General features: G+C 36.4%; 1 long non-coding RNA gene across 1 annotated transcript; it reads right to left on the reverse strand.

Moving 5' to 3' along the window:
• Positions 1–1126: 1126 nt before the first annotated feature.
• On the reverse strand, positions 1127–18119 carry LOC136999990 (uncharacterized). The gene is made up of 2 exons (XR_010890305.1): positions 3311–18119; positions 1127–2963 (listed from the first exon to the last, which is right to left on the reverse strand). It is a non-coding gene; the product is annotated as an uncharacterized lncRNA (long non-coding RNA).
• Positions 18120–19288: the final 1169 nt, after the last annotated feature.

Below are 19288 nucleotides of genomic sequence, written 5' to 3' on the forward strand. Positions count from 1 at the left end.
ATCGACCAGTTCAGTGATTATTGCAGTAGAGGCTCAGTTCACTCATGAATTTGATCAAATAATTCAGAAATTTTATGAAAAGTTTTTAGAAGGTAAAAGAATATAGTATATATGTATACATATAGAAAAATAAATTTTTGTTATAATTTGTCAATTACACAAGAGAATACAAATAATACACTTCTAAAATATTATATTTTGAAATAATATTTAGACATTTTTTAAACATTTGATTGAAATTTCATGAGTCACTGTATATATACAGTAAAATAAAAATGGTAGTATAAAAAAGACTTACCAGGTTGTAGAATAAACTGCAAGTCTATTACAAATTCACTGTAAGTTCACTACAAAATTACTGCAAGTTCCATGAGGAATGTAATACTGCCATAGAGCTGTAAAAAGTATACAAAAATTAGAAGACTTTGTATGAAACTTGTTCGCTATTGACGACACGTAATACAGTATTTCTTGGGCCGTGCTGATTATGCAAATCTGACCGGCGTGTTTCGGAGGTTATCGAGAAAATTCGGAACAATTTGGGAAAATGGGCTATGCAACAATTAACAAAACAATAGGCTCGGATCGGGAGTGCACTCCTGTACAAGTCGTACTAGCAATTAGAGCAAATCCGAAACAACCCGCGGCTGTTTAACAATAAATTATACAAAATACTCGAGCGCACGGTCTCTACTTGAAAGTTATAAAAATCTGCCTACTACAAATAAATCTTCTGCATTAGAAGAGCTTAATTTTACTTCGCCGTAAAAAAGATCTCTCGCGACGAGTTCTTTACAATATTTCCATACAAACTTCTTGGTACAATTAAATGTATATTAAGAAAATAATTTTAGAAAATAATTTCACTGCAAAACTCAATGAGAGATGCCATAAAACTGTAAAAAATATATAAAAATTTGAAATTGAAAGACTTTTGTTTAAGATAAATATATGTTAAGGAAATAATTTTAGAAGTAAATAAATATAATTCAAAGAGAAATAAACTAATGCTATGTTATTATGTAATAATAATATGGATAAATAAAAATATGTAAAAAAATTATACACTATATCAAATCCAATATGTTGCTTAAATAAATAAATTGAAATCAGGATGCTCTTGGAATCATTTTTTACTTTTTATTCATCTATTTAATTCAGAGATGGAATCAATACATAATATAACATACAAATATATGAAGTAAATTTGTTCATCAACTGATATAGGGTAAAGGTGCTTATTATGAGATAGCTAGCTATTTCATCTAAACGGCTACAAAAGAAGTTCAGCGCTTCATAGGACTTGCGAGTTATTTCCGAAGGTTCATTTCCAGATTCTCAATTGTAGCTAAACCCTTGTACGAATTACTAAAGAAAAACACCGTGTTTAAATTCGGTGCAGAGGAAAATAACGCGTTTGAGATGTTGAAAACTCATTTGTCCAATAAGCTAATATTAGCTATTTATTGCTCTACCGCGACGACAGAATTGCATTGTGATGCAAGCGCAAGCGGGTTCGACGCTATCTTATTGCAAAGACAAGACGGAGAACAGTTTAGACCGGTAGCATATTTTAGTCATCGGACAACGTCCGCAGAATCTAAATACCACAGCTTCGAGCTGGAGTGCTTAGCTGTCGTATACGCGATTAAAAGATTTCACGTGTACTTGTTAAGTATTAAATTTAAAATCATCACAGATTGCGATAGTTTTCGCCTTACTTTCAGCAAACTGTCAATCCGTGAATAGCACGATGGGCAATGTTTCTTCAGCAATACGATTACAAAATTGTACACAGACCGAGCAAACGTATGACACACTTGAGACATTGCCAACAACAAATTTCAAGAATAAAATAACTACTATGCATATGTTGAAAGAAGGCACTGTGACCATTGCGTTAACATTTTTATTCATGCATTACGCTTGCTGAGTTTTTTAGTTTCTCATTAATTTTTTTATTACTGCTTTATCTGTAAACAGCAATAAACATCTTTAAGCATTTGTAAACAGCAATAAAAATCTTTACGCTGATTTTAAACTTCGCAGTTTTATGCGTTATCGAGTCACTTAGGTGTGTTGTGTTAATTCACATGATAGTTTTCGTTCAAGTATTTCATTGTTGCGTGAAATTTTTTATACGTTTTGCATGGTTTATGAACGAGAGAAGTCGATTAATTAACATAAGAAAAACTGAATTGAATTAAATAGAATTATTTTATAAAAATTTTATTACATTTTGCAAACCCAGTAATGCACTTTGCAAAATTGCAAATGTAAAACTTAGTAGTATTATTCGGTTCTTGTTATTATTCTAAGTATAAAAATATCAAGAAAATTATTAAAATCATTAAACATATGATTCAAATACTGTGAATGTTCTTTTCACAAATAATAGACGTAACACGGATACGAACCAAAAAAACGGTATGATACCGACAGTCTTGAAAAATCGATGCGGCTACGTAGTTTTACGGATGTGATGGTTACGTGTGTCCTCTTAATATTAGAAGACAATACGTTCGAGCAAACGCTTTCAATAAAACAAGATCAAGATCGAGAGATTTCTAAAATTCGCGATAAATTAGAGAAAAACAAAGATAAATTGTACGAACTACGAGATGGTCTTGTATATCGAAAGATTAACAAACATAATCTGTTATTCTACGTATCGGAATCAATGGAAAACAACGTAATATGCACGTGTTCCAACGACCTCGGTCACGTAGGCGTTAAAAAGGTGATCTCAAATATTAATAAAGTATACTGGTTTCCAAACATGCAAGAAAACATTAAAAAATGTATAAAGAATTGCCTAAAGTGCATAGAGTACTCTCCACCTAGTGGACGATCAGAAGGATATCTACACAGTATCCCAAAAGGAAATTTACCCTTCCAGACGTGTCATATAGACCAGGGCTCGGAATTATTTCATCTTTTCGGCCGATTCTCGTGGTATACGCCTCCTTTCCTCTCTTTACCGCGCGCGCGGCAGCCGCTAGGGTCAGCGCCGCCGAGCGTTAGGAGCGGCGCTATCCGATTAATGTTAAAAAAATTTATTAAAAATATTTTTTTCCTCAATATCAATAGTACCTCATGGGTGACGTGGAAATCTATTGAAATATTTTCACATAATAAATTTAAAAATGAAAAAAATATTTTTAATAAATTTTTTTAACTTTTAATGATCAAGGGAGAAGAACCTAACATTTATCGGATAGCGCCGCTCCTAACGCTCGGCAGCGCTGGCCCTAGCGGCTGCCGCGCGCGCGGTTAGGAGAGGAAAGGAGGCGTATACCACCTGATACGCTGCGGACGATTAAAATATATATTCTCGAAAAATTGTGTCTATCGTCATTTTTCTCCTAATCCCCACAATGTTATATATAATTTCTAATTATTCAGGTGAAGCAAAAAATATATGCATTTGATAAGCGAGTGGCAACCAAATCCAACCAAATAGTGAGACAGTTCGTAAGTTTGTTAATGTTTTACTTAAGTCTTTATATTTGTTCAATGTTATAATATTCCTCTTCGAGGAATAATTGCATCTCATGTCATGAGAGAAAATCAATACTATCGGTACGAAGTATAATTTGCTACATAAAGTGTTGTGCAGGGTCCTTTCGAGATGCGATGTCCCTGAGCGCGCGAAATTCTGACAAGCTGATTGGTAAACTTTAAGCCTTTCCCATTCAAATACTATAGTAGCCTCGACATTTTGGTATTAAGATTTTTGTCTCCAAATGACCTCAGGAATGTGCCATTAACGGGTGATACGGTAAGTCTGGGACACCCTGTATATGTATTAAGCAAGTTAATAAGTTGTATTGTATTTCAATAAATTTAATGTCTACGTACTTCTATTTCTGGGAAATTTGCGCACCTCTATAGACCACCCTTCGTTCCGTCATACGATCTAAAGACTACGCCAACCTAGATCTTAAGACACTGAGATGCACCCTACCTATACTAATTAACACCAACCGGGTTATGCCACCTCAAAAACCTACCCCCATCGCATATGGACCCGAAACGACGCTATTCCTTATTCGTTAGGGCCCCTTTCTTCTTACCCCCATTCCAAGTAACTTAATTACCTAAACCTAATCCTATTAGCTAAAAATGACGTCACCCTCCCCCACATTAAAAATCTTCTCACAAGACTAATTCTTATTCGATCCCCGCTTCAAAAACCTAAGATTTTCCAAATGGATCCACCCCAAGGAAAGAGTATAAAAACCCGTGTTTTGGTGGCTCCAAACACAATTATACACAATTAGTCACTCAGTTCATCAAGCAAGTTTTGTCAAGTCCTTAAGACAGTTTTTCGAGTAGTTTGGGCCGCGAAATAAAAAAAGGTCGATACTTTGTCACGACCAAGTGGTGCATCTCAAATAGAGGGTCCATCATCCTGACGACACCATCCCGCAGCAGAGTGCCCACACGTTTACAAAGGGTCCGACGCCTACACACCATCCCTCAACGGAGCGCCTGCTCAAAACCACCGTACACATTCAACCCAATCCGAAACTATCCTGTAACGATGAGAACTGAACATTTGCCGCGACCCAACAATCGTCGAAATCGCTCGGACCTTTCGGCATTCGCTCTCTGCATAGCTATATTTCTTCCACCATACATTAGATACGCGGCGAGGGTCACCGTAAGACCCGTTAGAATTAGGCGACACACCCCACGTAGTAACTCTCGTACAACCACACACACTCAAACCGACCCACCTTCTGTATCACCATCGATTCCTCAGGAATCTCCTCAACAATCTCCTGAACCCATTCTTGACCTTTCACCACTTCCTACCCCCAGGTCCATTTCTCCGATCCTAGAAGAGCTCCTGGAGTACAGACCCCCTTCGCCTGTCCGTTTCCACTCTCCTCCAGTAGAGGCTCAACTGGAGGAACTCCCACATAACGATCCGGAGTTCGACAACATATCCGTCAACTCCAAAGCCACCACCATTGAATACGTCGAGCCTCCTCCGCATCTTCCTCACCCTGTATTCACAGGGTTTGACTTCTTAAATCTAGTCCTCTCCCCTGAGGAATAATCCACACACACACACACACACACACACTTGTAAGGAATACACGAATAAAATTATTAACACCTGCGATTAAGAATTAAGTTTTGTATCCTAATTATAAATTTAATCAAATTAAAATGTTGTCTTTAGTAAAGTAAACTTTTGTTCTTTTTCATTTAACCACACCCTCTTCGTTTGTCACCCCCTCACACCTTCCCTCTCAAATTGCGCACAAAGGTTCCGTCCCGGGTAATAGGGATTCAATTCCTTGACCCAAAAAGGGAACCACGAGCAGTTGACTCGTTGACGGAATAAAAACGACTCTTCCAGTCGCTGACCTGTCGCAAGTCCTAAACTTGCCGCTCGGCTCGTGCGGTCAGGCCCGTTTACGTCGATCGCCGAGCCCAACAAAAAAATTCTACATCTATCAGGACGTAACAATAACATTAGAATCGTTTGCACTTAAACGACTAAACAGAAAAATGCGATGGTAAGCAAAAGCAGAGAGCAAAAAACAGTAAATCATGCGTCTTTATCTCTCGGTGAATGAGTTTTCCTCTCGATTATCGTTCGTAATTCGAAAGAAAGTTCGTAATGTAAGAATTCAAGATCGAAAAATCTTCAAAGAAGAGATCTTAGAAGGAAAGGAAAGAAAAGCCATTTCTGTAACGAAGTACAGAGGAGCAGTGGTGATATTAACAAAGTGCGCATGAAAGTATTTTCTGAAAATATGCCGAGATATCCGATGTCACTTACTTGGGGTGTTAATCGCCGGAATTCTTTTTAAAAATAAAAAGAAACTCTAAAACCTTTGATGCAAGTGTATATAACCGAAGATGTGTCTTTAGTCTTTCATTCATTCTTGTACTCACTACAATTTTCAAAAGTGGGATTGATTTTGGTTCCATCTCCACAATATGTAATATATTATTTATGTTAAAAATTTAAATACAATTATGCAAACATTTTCATTTATTATTACTTACGCTTTAGTCATTGCTAGCAATATTAATTCCATAAGCAATGCACAAATTACAAGTATAAAGCAATATAAAAATTAAAAAATACACATAATCGCTTCAATTTATTTCATGCTAGGAAAAAGTATATAAAGAATTATTAGAAATTTACGGTACTGAATCTCCAAAATCTGTACCAATTAAATATGATGATTTGCAACATATGAATTATTTGGACCGAGTTATTAAAGAAACAATGAGACTCTTCCCTGCTATTCCTTTTATTGGACGAATTCTAACAGAAGACTTAAAGATAGGTATGATTAACTATAATTGTGAAATATAATAATTTATTTGAAAATTGTGTTTTTTCGTGCTACGATTAAAAGACAGAGATGCATACAAAAGTAATTTTTTAATAATAAGACGTATGTTTACTTACACTATTTTTTACTATTACATTGTTATTATAATAATATTTTAATATAAACATATGTATATTTTAAATATTTCATGCCGTTTAGTAACGGACGTAGAAATTCTATTGATACGCACGTTTGAATTCAAAGTAGATAAAAATATCAAAACCAATCACTGAATATGTAACAGTGAACAGCGTAAACCGTTTTCAAGCTATACGTCAAACAGCAGACGAAAATTCCGAAGAGGCACAAGACAATAAAAATAAAGCAATAAAGGCACCTCCTATCTTTATCCCTGACGTATTATACATCAAGTCGCTCGTGGAAACCCTCGACGCCGTTACAAAAGAAGGATATACCTTCAAAATTCTTGGGAAAAACCAAATCAAAGTACAACCTACCGCTCCCGAAAATTATACTAAAATTATTAAAACTCTAACTGCTAAAAAAAACAGCATTTCACACATATCAATTTAAGCAAGAAAGGAACTTTAAAGTGGTAATCCGGAACATCTATCATACCGTTAATTTAATAGAATTAACGGAAGAAATTGCCGAAAAAGGCACATAGTAACCGGCATCTATAACATCAAACATCGCGCAACGAAGATACCGTTTCCGATGTTTTATGTAAATTTAAAACCGCAAGAAAACAATAAATCAATTTACGACATATTGTTTCTGCAAAACATAAAAGTACAAGTTGAATCACCTCACACTAAACGAGAAATTGTACAGTGTTTGAGATGTCAAAAATATGGTCATACAAAAACATACTGTAACAGACAACCACGGTGCGTCAAATGTGGAAATAATCATCTGACATTGCTATGCACCAAAACCAAAGAAATCGCAGCCACATGCGCTCTCTGCAAAAGTAATCATCCTGCAAGCTACAAGAGATGCACAGTCTATAAGGAAACTCAAAAAAGAAAATTTCCAACACTTAGACCAAACAAGAAACAGATAGACAAATAATTTCCAGTAATATCAACAACTCTAGACCAAATATCACATTCGCACAGGCGGTCAAGACATCAAACCAGCAAGTACAAGTTGTAACTAATCCACAGACGCAACAAGCAACGTCACAACAGAATTATATCAACCTAGAACTCATGATAAGCAAACTTATGGAGCGCATGGACACTATGCTTAATCTCCTTACTACTCTTGTTTCAAAGATAAAAATATAAGATAAACGCTCAAAATTGCATCTTGGAATACAAACGGTCTGAATCAACACATTCAAGAAGTAAAAGCATTTATCTAGAACCAAGACCTAGACATACTCTTGTAAGCGATAACGAGCGTTTCGAAAAGTTTGAGCGATAGACGGCGCTTTAGAAACAGAGCGCATATAGAGATGTATTAAGACTACGTATTTGGAGCGAAAGAAGGGAGTCCGCTGCCAACACTGACGAAGTGAAGTCGAATAGCTTGTACTGGAAGACTTATACCACAAAATATAATATTATCCTGACAAATTAGTTATCTTTATTAAGTATTGATTCCAAAGTAATTCACTACACATTCTCATACACTATACATTCTCATACACTCTTAATATCTAAAACACACTTTACTAAAAAAAGCTACTTCAAAATGCCACAATACTCCATCTATGAAACAAACTACCCTGATAGAACTGCACACGGAGGTACTGCAATCATCATTAAAAACTCTGTCAAACACTACAAACTATCAAAATTTGAGCAAGCACACATACAAGCTACCAGCATTGTGGTAGACGATTGGACAGGACCCATCATATCGGGAATTTACTGCCCTCCAAAACACAACATAAAAGAATAACAATTTACAGCACTCTTCGATACACTAGGTGCCCGATTCATAGCAGGGGGAGACTACAAAGTCAAAAACCTACAATGGGGCTCTCGACTCACAACTACCAAAGGAAGAGAGCTTCTCAGAGCAATAAGAGCCAAAAATTTAAACTATCTCTCTACCGAACAACCTACCTACTGGCCAACCAACAGACGTAAAGTTCCAGATGTCATCGACAGAAGTGTGACGCAATCACGCAGAAGTGTGACCAAAGGAATAGCAGAGAATTACTTAAGAATCGACTCGTGCCTAGATCTTTCCTCGGACCATTCTCCCATCATTGTAACACTAAGTTCACAAGTCACACAAAAACAAATGCCAACTTTACTCTGCAACAAAAACACAGACTGGAAATACCTTAAAAAGCAACTGGAAAGTAAGTTATTACTAAACATTCGCTTAAAAACAAAAGAAGACTTAGACACAGCGGTAGAACTTTTAATGCCTTTATCCAAGACGCTGCTTGGAGCGCAACTTCAACCAAAAGCACCTTCAATAAACGCCTGGGCTGTCCAATTAGTGTCAAGAAAGTGATAGCTGAAAAACGAAAAATCAGGAAAAAATGACAACTGACCCGTGATCCTAAGATTAAAACACTACTAAATAAAAAAGCCAAAGACCTCAAAAACTTCCTCAACAAACTAAAAAACGAATCAATTCAAAACTATCTAGAAAACCTAACAGCTACTTGTTCGAGGTCATGTAATGTAATGTAATTAGCACAATTTTGATATTGAATAGGTTGCTTTATTTCTTAGACAATGTACAAGAGACGCGTGTACTTTCCTGTATGACCTACAGTCTTACGTGTAGCGAAGCGGGCAGGGTTATAAAAAACAATAGAAAGATGCCAAGCATAAACAAATGAAAGAAGCGTGTGAATAAAAACATGCCTAAGGAAGCGGGAACTTTGAACGGAACGTATATTTTAACACTACTGAAACTACTGATTATAGCTTATGGAAAGCCATCAAACGCCTCAAGCAATTAAAACAACATGACCACCTATACGCAAAAACGATAGCAGCTGGGCAAGAAACGACAAAGACAAAGCTGCAACATTTGCAACATTTGTAAAAGGTCCACTTCCAACCCCTCGCCGCAGAAATTACATCAGTAAAAAAAGAATTCATTCACCAATATTTGGAACTATCATGCCAATCGATTTATGTGAACTTGGCACCCGACTTTTAATAAATAAAGTTTTCAATATGTAAAATAATAGTACTTTGTTTGTAGTTGTTTGTAGTAAATAGTTTGTAGTTGGTTGTAGTAATTATATATTTAAACTTTAAGATTTTTTAAATCCGCTTATTCCACGTGATTCAAAATCATTTGTAGTTGTTTGTAATTTTTTTTGTAGTTGAATAGTTTAAAAGTTATAACATATTTGCAATTAAATAATGTAACTTTCAATTTTGAAGACACGCGACAATAGAACAAGTACACCGAATAGTAAATAAAATATATCATGATCTTGATGAAAAGCGCTTCTGTTCTGCAGTTTTTCTAGACATTGCACAAGCCTTCGACAGGATATGGCACACCGGTCTACTATACAAAATAAAACAAAAACTCCCTCCACCATTCTATTTAATATTAAAATTGTACCTAAGTGACAGGTACTTCCAAGTCAAATTTCAAGAAGAATTAACACCTCTTCTTCCGATCAACGTAGAGGTTCCACAAGGAAGTGTCCTTAGCCCAGTTCTATACTACTATACACATCCGACCTTCCTACCTCGGAAAACTGTATGGTAGTAACTTTCGCGGACGACACCGCCGTCCTAGCATCGCACGCAAATGCAACAATAGCGTCCCAAAGATTGCAAGCCAGTATAAACAAGATAATAAAATGGCTCAAAACATGGAGAATAAAGGTCAATGAAACTAAATCGACGCACGTAATATTTACGACACGCAGAAAAACATGCCCAATCATCACATTAAGCAACACCACCATACCACAGGCAGAAGACGCCAAATACTTAGGAATGTATCTGGACCGCAGACTAACCTGGAAGAAACATATACAGATGAAACGGAGACAACTAAGACTAAAACTCAGCAAACTATACTGACTGATGGGCAGGAACTCACAACTAACATTGGACAACAAACTGTTAATTTATACAACCATACTTAAGCCGGTATGGACTTATGGAACCCAACTTTGGGGATCGAGCAGTGACTCTAACATCGAAATACTCCAGCGTTTCCAGTCCAAGGTTCTAAAAATTGTTACCAATGCTCCGTGGTACATTACCAACGAAGCGATTCACAGAGATCTCCGCATGTGTACAGTGAGAGAAGAAATACACAACTTTAGCAAAAAATATCACGCACAAAAAAATAAACAAAAAATAATTTCAGTGGTGTTTGCAGTTCGAGCAGTAACATCAGCCAGCTCATATGTTTCTATTGTTTGTCAATAACGTCATTATTGTTATAAAAATAAATACAGCAATGTTTGTAATTATTACATTAATAACTTTAATTTGTCTTAAAGTGTGCTACATTTTGTCGAATTTCTGACGACGATCTTTTATTAAAAAAATAAACATTTTGTCAGGCTCAAAAATATATCCACTCATTGGAAGTGCTCTCTATTTTTGGGGAGTGAATACTACAGATAATAACAAAATATAATATACTTCATGTACAAAAGTACTTCATACACAAAAGTAAAAGAATTAAGAATAGTTGTCTTTCTGATTTTGAGATGACCAGTGCTATGATTGATCTCACAAAACAAGTCTTTACACAGCCTCCTAATGTCACAATTGATGAATATGTTGCAAAGACAAGTAACATTCACTGAATGAAAGCTAGCACATCATATTAGACTCTGTATACTGAAGATGGTCGAAATTTCGATCGAAACGTTTATAATTATGATTCTTGATTAAAGAAGAAAAAAATTTTGGCAATTAAGATCTTGCTTTGGCCTTTGAAGACCAAGCAAATCATCAGCTCCGCTAAAAGAATTTTTCGCACAAACATAATGTTAATCAGAAAAGTCGACACCGGTCGAGTGTTTGTCAGATTAGATATTTCACACTGCGAATATGTGGGGGCAATCATAAATTTGTCAATCAAATTACACTGCGCAAGGACTAAGAACCCTCCCTACCATACTCATGTATCGCCAATAGAATGCATAGATTCTTCTAAATGTTAGCATTTTATGTCCCACCAAAATCAAAAGGATCAATTAATTTTCCAACAGATTAACGTCCAAAATTATTAAGTAGGGACGTAAAAGAGAAAGGTAATAATTATAAAAACTCGTGACAGCTCTTTCCGGACAAATAATATATCAGTAGAATTCAGAGTGCGCAGTTGATATGCTCTGTAGAAAAGGGAACGTTATCCTTTGGACAATTCTGCAAATAACCTTTAGCTTTTCCTGCCAACGGAGAGAAAAAGATACATTTTAGACAATTTTGTATATACTTCGTTATTTTTTCTTTAGCGTTTGGAAACCATTAATTCTGCAATATTACTCCATAAGTTTTTTCTGTGGCTAAATGCCCCATTTCATCGTGATATTTGTGTATCACATTGTATTCCATACTTTCAGGCACATAAAATAAAAGTTTATTACCCTTTTTTTCTGTATACGATTCCATTTCGCATTTCATAAAGATTACTTTGAACGTTTTTCTAGTTCGTCGCGTATTAGTTTAACTTTTGAATCTTTACTTTGGCTTTAATGATAAGTTTAACTCAAACGTATTATCTTCTACGACTAATACATAACAAGATCGACTTAAGGCATCGACATGTTTTATATGTGAACCTGAACGATGCTCCATTGAGTAATCGTAGCTTTGAAGTTCTAACGCCCATCGGGCGATTCGAGGATTTATATCCTTTTTGTTAAGTGTTAGCACTAACGAGTTACAATCTGTGATTATTTTAAATTTGATGCTTTGTAGATAAACGCGAAATCGTCTTAGAGCATATAGAATTGACAACGTCTCCAGCTCGAAGCTGTGATACTTGCTCTCTGCAGGAGTTGTACGCTTTGAGTAATAAAATACCGAATGAAATTTCAAATTGCTCTTTTTTTTTGCATGAAAACTGCCCCGAAAGCTAATGCACTTGCATCACAATGCAATTCGGTTTCGTCATGAGGATTAAAAATACTAAGCACTGGCGATGCAACCAGCATTGATTTTAGTCGTTTGAAAGCATTTAATTCCGTACATTCTATGTTAAATATTGCGTCTTTCTTTAATAAATCATATAATGATTTACTTATGATTGCAAAATTTGGAATAAACTTTCTAAAGTATGAGCATAAGTCCAAAAAGCTTTGCAATTTATGAACATCAGTCGGCAAAGGAAAATTTATCACGGCTGCAATGCCATTTTTTGTCGGACTTATTTCTTTTTCTATGATTAAGTACCCTAAATATTTTATTTGGACGAATCAAAATTTATACTTATCTATTCTTATTTCTAACTTATTTTCTACTAACAGTTTAAATATTCGCTTTAACACACGCATATGATGCTCTAAAGTTTGTGTAGCGACTAGAAAGTCATCTAAATATGCTACTACATCTCCGGTTTTTATGAAATCACTTAATACGATATTGACAAATCTTTGAAACTTATACGGCGCTGTTTTAAGGCCAAAAGGCATTTTTTTAAAGAAAACGACCTTGAACTTATTCGAATAAGGTACTTTACTGAATCCTCCACTATGTCTATGTGGTGAAATCCATCTCTCAGATCCAGTAAACTGAAATACTTTTTATTGTTTAATATATCTAGCTGGTTTTCTATAAGCGGCAATGGATAGTTATCTCAAACAGTGACTTTATTTAATGAACAATAATCAACGCATAGTTTATATCAGCGCTCGGAATTAGTTGCACATTTCGGGCCGATTCAAGGGACGACCTCCTGTTTCCCCACTACCGCCCGGCCGCTGGCGGTCGAGCCGCCGATAGCTCTGGCGCAGGAGCGTTTTATATAAGAAATAGATTCGGTTGTTGAGGCACCTCTCAAAAAATAGTAATATTGTCTTTGCTACACAAATAATGTTTATTTTCATTAATAATTAAATATATATATATTATATATTAATGAAAATAAACATTATTTATGTAATGAAGAAAATGTTACGATTTCCTGAGAGATGCCTAAACAATCCAGCCTATTTCTAATATAAAACGCTCCTGAACCAGAGCTATCGGCGGCTCGGCCGCCAGCGGCCGGGCGGTAATGGGGGGACAGGAGGCGTCGTCTCCAGAATCGGTCCGAAATGTGCAACTAATTCCGAGCGCTGGTTTATATGCATTATTTTTCTTTTTAACTAGGACAATGGGAGATGCGTATTCAAACTCGCTTGGCTGAATTATTCCTTTCTGTAAAAGTCTGTCCAATATCTTCCTTAATTCGTTTTATCAGCATAAGACAACCGACGTGATAAAAAATGGAATGGTTGATGTTCGCGTAAGTCAAGCTTAGCTCAAGTTGCATTTTAGTTTTAGGTTCTAACGGTCGGTCAATTTGTACATAAATAATCTTTTTAATTGCGATTGAATTTCCATAGGAATTTGCGGATTAATATTTAAACCATCAGCCAGCGTCTCATAGCTTGATTGATATTAATGTTCAAGATTTTTTGAATTTCCTGAGAGACAAGACAATCTTTTTCTGAAACTATTACAAGTTTTAAATTAAATTATTTCAAAGTATCACGACCCAAAACCATAGAACTCGTGGTTGTATTATTCGGTACTATGTAGAGAAATATATTTTTTTGAACAATATTGTGAAGTTTAATAGTAATGAAAATCTTTCCTAATATCTTAAACTCAGCCTTATTTATTCCATAAAATTTGTTATTATTTTCAATCTCAAGTAAAATTTTGTTAGGGACAAATTTCTCTTTAATAAAGCTAATAGGACTACCCGTATCTAGCAAAGTATCTATCTGAAAACTAAGATTATTATTATTATTATTATTATTATTATTATTATTATTATTATTATTATTATTATTATTATTATTATTATGCGCTCTTATCTGTACGACGGCACATCGACGGATTTCCTCTTCGCACTTTGGGGATGATTTCTCCACGTTGTTGACGGGCTCCGTTTCTGTATTCTTTTTTTTAATGTTTGCTGCAATTATTCATGTCCGGTTTCCCCACACTGAAAACAGGTACCTGGATCTCTTTTAGGCTTCTTGCAGTTTCGTGAGAGATGTCCTTTGGTGTTACAGTTGTAATATTTTACCACTCGTGCAGTCTTCACCTTGAGTTTGTTTTGGCTGTAATTTCGTTTCCTTATTTTCCGTTTTCATGTTTGCGTCTTGGCCAGAACGATATTTTGCCGATATTTATCCGACTAAATGGAGATTTTTTTCAAACGTATTTAACAACGCAGAAGTTGTCTCAAAACGTTGCATACGAGCTTGATTTTTAAGATGCAAATCAATAATGCCATCTATGATATGATCAATCATCTCCCCTTCGTCAACTGTAACGGTCACCTCGGTTACCCATAATAATTTTGTCATGGTAGTAATCGCTAAAAGTTTCGTTATTGCGCCATTTCCGTTCTTCAAATTTTTTTCTTAAAGCAAGTTTACTGGGCCTGTGATCAAACATTGCCTTTATCTCAGCCAGTAACTGATCCAGATTCATTGTTATGTATTCGGGTTTCGAATGAAACCAGCGTAGCGCTTTACTCTTGAGCTTCGTGGAAATCAAAATTTTGGCCGAATTGTTATCCAAATCGTATGTAGCTATAACCAATTCGACTTGCTTCTTCCATTTTCCAAAAGTATTTTCGGATCCGTTGAAATCATTTATCAAATCTCCCAATGATCTGACGCTTGACCTTGACTGTGAGTTGTTCAACACATCGGACGGCGTTTGTCTCAGTAATTCGGCCTCATGATGTGCTAGTTGTAACTCGCGCTCTAAGATGTCTGCTCTAAGATTTCTCTTCTTAGGAATTCCATTTCCCTTCTCATTTGTTCGGGATCGGCGTTCGTTGACATTCGGCTACTGTACTTCGTTTACCAATACTGTCGCTTCCCGTCGTTTCGTTTTCGGTTAGCGCCATCTTCCATGACCCCACAGAATCGAAATCGTATAACCGCTTTAAGGCCGGTATTCATAGTCCGTTCTTATATTCAAGATCGTCTTAAGCACGAACTTATATTCGCTCTCTTCGTCAGACACAATCTATGTGTGACGAAGAGAGCGATCGTAAGTCCGTGCTTAAGACGATTTTGAATATAAGAACGAACTATGAATACCGCCCTAAGAGTTCGGACTTCGTACTGGCGACCGACAAGCCTCGCTTACGCAATAATTCTTAAAATGCGATCACTTTAGGTACGTTCCACTTGGCGATCGCAACGCTTGTGGAATCATTTTATCTTTGTTTTTCATCGAAAGTTAAAGAAAGATAGATAATGTTCGCGAGCGTTGCGATCACCAAGTGGAACTCAGCCTTTGAATGTTTCGTCGTTTGGCATTTTGTCAATGAGATTGAAGAACGTCTTCTTCAGCTTTCGTACGAGTTGACTCGAACTGCCTTCTATTAGCGATGTGTAACAAACACACACGCACACGTGTCCTTGTCCCCGCACACAGCGATATAACCGTATGCACACAGCGTCGTGTTCGTAAATGCACAGTGTCGAAATATTTTACGTCGTCACGCAGGATTCTTGTACTCGAAAGACGGATCTCTTGCACTTCCTTGTATCTTACACTTTCTTGTATCTTGCACTTCCTTGTATCTTACATTTTCTTATATCCCACTTCTGATTACTGTAAGGATTTTGCCGGGCAAGGGAAAGAAAGGAAGACCATGCTTCTCGTGACGTGTCCTTTATTCTTCTCCATTTTTCTTTTCTCTTGATCCACGTAGTGGATCATGTATTACTCCGCGCTTTAGGCGCGTGTGGCGCCGCATAGGCCCTTACATATGTATTGTTGCGCCCACGGACTAAGAAATAGAGGGACGGTGCACAAGCTGTACCGGGGGAGCACGTTTGCGGCGGGGGGGCCGCCATATTCGTTTAGTAATCACCACACATAGAACTCACTATTTGCGTATATGTGAGAAATGAAAGTCAGATCCTGCGCACAATAAACAAAATAGGAAATAAAAATAGAAATAATTATTAAATATTAGAAATAAGAAATTGGAATTATTTATTTTAAAAATAAAAAGAATAGAAAAAATTAATGCATAAATTAAGAAATAAGAATTGGAACTAATTAATATATTTTATTCTCTTGTTAGATGTAAAATAATTTCTCTTTTTAATATTAAATGTTTATTGCTATTTCTAATATTTTGTTTACTGTATGCAGAGCCTCAGAGTAATAAAAGTTAAAGTATTTTATAAAATTTATAATACAACAATAATAAAATCGCCTAATCTCTTTATGCTTGTCACTCGTTATGTCTAGTGGCACCACTACACGAGTGTAACCATGTCACAGACACAGAATCTCTGCGTGAGAATCGCTACATCAATATGGCGGAAAGCAGTCCCCCCCGCACGCTTGAGTTACCATCCCCTCTCGCCTAAACTAGGACTTTAGACTCAGTCCCTCTATTCCTTAGTCCGTGGTTGCGCTCCATTGAGTTCTGCGCCCAGACTTTTTTCACCGCCGATGCTGCGTGCAGTCAGCTAAGGGATCGATCGATAATATCAATCGGCCGTTCAACAGCTCTGAAAGCTGTTTCTTAAATAGACGAGATATTGTAAATAGTTTCTATGATATTGTTAGCCGCTGAGACGTCTCTATAACAGTTTGTAAACAAACTATGAGATGTCAGATTTTCGTGAGCTATCTGCTCGGGCGGACGTATACGACAGCTCCGATCTTTCAATCTGTTTCTTGGTTATTCGTTGTATTCATTTGAGCTACCGTTCTTATTAAAGTGTTTTTTTTACTCTAATAAAGTGTTTTTTTTATTCCGCGAGTTCCGTTTGATGTGTTGATACCTCGTTCCGTGGGCGCAACAATATATACAGGGTGTCTGGCAATAATCGCCCCACCGGTCATATACAGGTAGAGGAGGTCAAATCGAGTAGAAAAGTCCTTTACCATTTTTTAATTTTCATAATAAGTACTGAGTAATTAACGAAAAAAGATCGGCGAATCCGCGCGAGTAAAGCGCGCGCGGTGAGAAGGACGTCCCACTGCTACGCGATCACTAGGACACAAGGATCTAGCGTTACGCGCCGCTCGTATGTTGCCATTGTCATTTGTAGAGCGCTCCTCCCAACGCTTCATCGCGCGCCTAGTGATCGCATAGCAGTGGGATGTCCTTCTCGCTGCGCGCGCTTTACTTGCACGGATTTACCAATCTTTTTTCGTTAATTACTTAGTACATATTACAAAAATCAAAAAATGGTAAAGGACTTTTCTACTCGATTTGACCTCCTCTACCTGTATATGACCGGTGGGGCGATTATTGCCAGACACCCTGTATATACATAGAATATACAATATCTATATATGTATATACATAGAACGTACATAGAATGTCCTAATGTTTATTGGGTATATATAGTCATTTAATAAAATTCGAAAAATTTGTCTTAATTTATTGTTATTGTTGAGAAAAGATAAAAATTTTATTGAGAATAATATTAGAGAATAATAGTCGTATAATATACAGGGTGTCCCACCAAAAGTGGCGTTCAGAGCTGTTGAACGGCCGATCAATATTATCGATCGATCCCTCAGCTGACTGCACGCAGCATCGGCGGTGAAAAAAGTCTGGGCGCAACAATATACATATATGTAAGGGCCTATGCGGCGCCACACCCCTTTTATCTTTTAAATTAAAAGAGATAGACCATAACAAATATATATCAATATAAATGGTTCAAACTGAACTCTATTGTGAGCATAATAGTTGCTTACAAAAGCTATTCGTGTTAACGAACGGAGAGGTATGTATAATTTTTTTTATAATAATGTGAATATTTTGATGTAAGAAAAATTGTAGCGCTGTTTGAAAAGAATACAACGATGTATGATTTAATATAAATATTTTACATATTATACGAGTTTTATCGGCTTGAAATATCGCGGGCGACGTTTACCTTTTCATTTTCTGCGATATGGCAAACTTCAATAATTAATTAATAATTAACAGTGCTACAACTTCAATTGACACGTCAATTTTTAACGTACGAGTCAGAAGTTAGCCATATCGCAGAGCCGAAAGTGAAAAGGTGGACGTTGCCCGCGATATTTTAAGCCGATAAAACTCGTAAAATATGTAAAATATTTATATGAAATCATACATTGTTGTATTCTTTTTAAACAGCGCTACAATTTTTCTTACATCAAAATATCCACATTATTATAAAAAAATTATACATACCTCTCCGTTCGTTAACACGAATAGCTTTTGTAAGCAACTATTATGCTCACAATAGAGTTCAGATTGAACCATTTAATTTGATATATATTTGTTATGGTCTATCTCTTTTAATTTAAAAGATAAAAGGGGGTGGTTACTCTTGGTGGGATTATAACATTTTTTGGATCTTCTTGTAATATTATTGACAGACATTTGTAAAATTTAAATCTGTATTTGCGGAGAAATATTCACTAAACATTGTTAAAAGAACCGCGACCATTCTCTGCTTTTGTTCATTTTGAATAGTCACTCGGGATGAAGCGATCACGTAGAACGCGTAAACAGTCAGCTGTGTAAATTCACCCTTTCAGACGGCTCGGAGATACATCAGTTGCAACTCGTTCGCAGTTACAGCACGCGGGTATAGTCGCTACTCTCCCAGATCTCTCGGTCGCGTAACGAACGAACGAACGAACGAACGGACGCCTCCTTCGAGCAAACGCGCGCTGATTCGCGAAATTTATTTGTCGAAAGTTTGCTCGTTAAAAGCGCGCGCGCGCGCGAACACACGGATACATGCGAGACACGCATACGTATTCTGCAGGATTTCTTTGTATGTGGACACGACGGATAGCGTACTT

This window comes from Linepithema humile, chromosome 1 (genome assembly GCF_040581485.1).
Source record: "Linepithema humile isolate Giens D197 chromosome 1, Lhum_UNIL_v1.0, whole genome shotgun sequence".
NCBI classification, from domain to species: domain Eukaryota; kingdom Metazoa; phylum Arthropoda; class Insecta; order Hymenoptera; family Formicidae; genus Linepithema; species Linepithema humile.